This window comes from Trematomus bernacchii, unplaced genomic scaffold (genome assembly GCF_902827165.1).
Source record: "Trematomus bernacchii unplaced genomic scaffold, fTreBer1.1, whole genome shotgun sequence".
In the NCBI taxonomy this organism is placed as follows: domain Eukaryota; kingdom Metazoa; phylum Chordata; class Actinopteri; order Perciformes; family Nototheniidae; genus Trematomus; species Trematomus bernacchii.
The window spans coordinates 292,701-296,674 of record NW_022987618.1 but is presented as its reverse complement, the minus strand read 5'-3'; positions in this window follow the sequence as shown (position 1 = coordinate 296,674).

Sequence of the window (3,974 nt, the reverse complement as noted above, 5' to 3'; positions counted from 1 at the left end):
GTGTTTTGAAAGTGGAAGTAACTCGGCAGCAGAATCCAGTGAAAAGCCTTTAAACGAGAAAACAGAAACGACAGAAAGCTCGCTCGTTGTGAGCCGCCCACAGGCAACAATTCAATTAAAGCAAACAGCCCGACACACGGCTCGTCTCCAACATTTGGACGTCCTCTCCGATTGGACGAGGCTCCGGGGGCCCGGCTTTAGGGGCCCAAAGTCCAGAACATTACATAATGGACCCGGCCGCGGGGAATGGTCCATTCTCATCTCCAAGGCAACAGGTGAATTTCAACAATGCACATTTGAGAGGCTCACAGATTTTCTGGAACACAATGCCCACTCCTGCTGCCAAGCGTTTATGGTAATGCTGCATTCAGGGGAAGAATGGAGGATTAGTGCGGCGATGGAGCTGGAAGAGCTGGAAGAGCTGGAAGAAGTCCACGGGCCCCCAGGAGCCAAGAGATGGACCGAGGCCGAACCTGGGACTGAGGGGAGGGGCCGAGGGTGGTCTGAAAATATTTATAAATACACAAGGAGGAATTAAAGTAGTAATGTGTATTAAAAAAAAATATATATTTATATAAAATAAGAATGAAAAACAGGGTTAGGGGTGATGTGGTGGTTTAACATATTGGTGGTAACATTTGAGTTATTTTATTGCCTCTTAATGTTGTTTGCTCCTCACAGTTTAGTGCTAGCATTTGACTGAAAACATTGTAAATAAAATAAGGATCAAGAGTGGACTTATCTTAATATCATGTAATATCTCATGTAAATGTATGCACCTATAAGTTGATGATACAGATCTGTTTCCCACCTCTCAGACGTTCCTCTCAGGTGAACCACGCCCTCCTCCAGGTGTGAGCTGTCACCTGACGAGGGTATAAAAGCAGCTGTGTGTTTGCAGAGAGGCAGGACTGATTTATGGTTTTTGTTCTCAAGTTTAGAGAAAATCACCACAAAAAAATACTTTCACAACTTCAAATAACTAATCCATTAGAATATTCTGTTCTTGTGTTTCAAATAGTCCTACTTTGTGTTAAGAGATTCAAACACAAGCAGAAACAACTCAGTAACCACTGCAGACAGTTTAGTAAATGAAGCTAACACATAGCAGGTGGAAAACCAGCTACCATTACCGTGTTTGGAAACACTTAAAAAGCCCAAACACTCCAAGTCGCACAATACAATTTATTTTAAAAGTTGCTGTGATGCTCAAAGCTGGTGAAATTGTGGCTACTTGTACATTGTGTGTAGTTGACTACTTGCTAACCATGAACATGCTAGCCCGACCCATGTTTAATTGAAATGGCTGGCTAAACCAATTGCTACCAGTAAGCTAGCAGGTTAACAAACCGCAGACGATAACAGCTCATCAAAGTCATTTTAGTTGTATTTGTAATGACTGACTGGAGAACCTGCTGCTATTCAAGCATAGCTAAATGACATCAAGTTGGACAGTGTGCTATTTAGCTGATTTGATAACAACAACAACCAATTGTGGGCTTTTTGTTCCGTCAAAATTCAAGGTTTTACATCAAAAGTGAAACTCTTTGCAAAAGATGTGTACAGTTTCTCTTTGCCTTTGTGTGCCAATCAACTCATTGAGTTCATTCAACTTTAAAGTTTTAGATAGTTTTTCGCATATTTTTCAAGCACCAAAACTATTATTGTGCATTATGACCTTTCTCTGTTGTGTAATTGTCTCTCATGCTGTCTGCATATAGTCATAAATGTAAATGTCACAATGATGCGGTTGAATATCCAGAGCTTTTTGTTTAGGTCGACAAAAAGAAACTTCAGTTAGCCCCTCAGCACTTTTTTTCTTTCTCCATTTTGTCACTTTGCAGAGCCCTTGGTATTTACTGTAGATGGATTTCGTTTATCAGAGCGGCTGAGTGATGTTCAGGACTTTTAACGGGTTAGTTTTCTGCAGTTATTGCTGCCAGACGGGTGGTTCGGTCCTAAGAGAGTTCAGGCTCACTATCTGCAGAGCTGCATCACTACTGGAAATATGAGACAGAAAGAAAAGAGAGATTGAGATCTGATTCATTCTTTCAGCTCTTCATCCTGAGTGACAAGGAGATGGAGCGAGCAGGAAGTCAGATAAACTGCCCATCAGCTGTGTGATGGACTACATCTGAAACTATTTCCATAATTCTATGGTCTATTTCTACACATGGTGATGGTCACAATCCCATATTAATCTGAGGAGGTTGTGAATCTGATTAATGTATTTACTTAAAGATGTTGTTGTGCATATTAAATACTATTTTGTTGCTGCAACGCTAACATTTCCCAAATTGGGATAAATACAGTATCTATGTATCTATCTATCTATCTATCTATCCATCTATCCATCTATCCATCTATCCATCTATGTATCTATCTATCTATCTATCTATCTATCTATCTATCTATCTATCTAGCTATCTATCTACTCCCAAAGGACTCCGTTTCCCACAATGCATTGCACAAACAAATGGGATAGCTGGTCACATTTGGAAAATATTAAAACATTTACTGTAGATGGTGAGGAGAAAGAAGATCACATGGGGGGGGGAGCAATACATCAACACATTATTAGCCAGCTTATTTGAATACTCTATTCTGATTGGTCAATTTGGACATTTCAGAGGTCTGCTATTTTTCGCTAACAGACCGTTGCTAAGGAGAACAGACCGTTGCTAAGGTGGATCAAGGGACTATGTGCAGTCATATCAATCCGCAGAATGAAGTCCGGTCGATTTATCTTCCGCTGTGGACAACAAACATTAGTTTTCTCAATCAGAAAAGAGACTTTTTGAACATTCACTTTTATATTTGTGGATTTAGGACATATATAATTTTAAACCTGGTAATCTGCTTTGTATAATTCAATATTTATATAATTATGTTTAAAAGATGGTCCCCTTTTTGTTGCAATAAGTGTATGACTCCACCTGTAGGGGCTGTGATGCTGATAGTCTTTAAATAAACAAATGAATCGTGGCGATAGCGGAGAAGCTACAGTTTCCTACACACATCTTTCAACCTATGATTATCAGATGAAGTTATTATTATAAGATTTTAATCTCTGAAAAGTCAACCGGAGTTATGGTTGGATAAATCTCAGTGCATGCTTTGTGGATGTGCGTATCGGACATCCTCACCTAACCTTGGTCGGCTTCAAAAAGCTTAGGATTAGCCATTTCACTCTCACTCTTTTCTCCCAGGCAGGAGCTTCCCATTTTAAAACGTCAGACTGAAGGATCTCTCAGTGATCCTGCTGTTATGTTAAATGTTTGTTGTTTGTTTTTCATGTATTGTGTGTTGATATTTGTCTATGATGATGTTACACATGGAGCTGCTGTGATGCAAGTCAAATTTGAGACTTGATCTGACCATTAAAGTATTATCGTATCGTAAAACCAGTAAACCCCCCCCCCCCCCCCCCCCCAACCCCTCAGTGGCCTCAGTAAGTCCAGCGTCTCTCAGCCTGGCAGCAGAATATCTCCGTTTCCTCTGTCTGACTGCAGACCGGTCGTCTCTGCTGCCCGTCACCCAGCCTCTGTACAGGAAACTATCACTGACAGCTGTCACCCCCCCCCTCCCCATCCTCCTCTTCCTCATCTTCATCCTCCTGGCATCCCTCCTGCCAGCTGACACCGGCCATGAAGCCAGACCGGCCTCCATAAGATATCACACTGATGCTGTTCTTCCCATCCTATCTTAACCTATGTTATCCTATTCTGGCCGCCAGAGAACTCACTGCTCCACATTTGTTCAGGTTCTCCCTCTATAATCAGGTGGAAAGTAACTAAGTACATTTACTCAAGGTTCAAGGTTAGTTTATTTGTATAGCACATTTGAATACACAGAGGCAATTCAAAGTGCTTCACATAGGCATTTAACACATGATCATTAGAAACAAAACAAATATGCACAGTACTGTACTTTTGAAGGATTTGTACTTTACTTGAGTATTTTCATTTTATGCT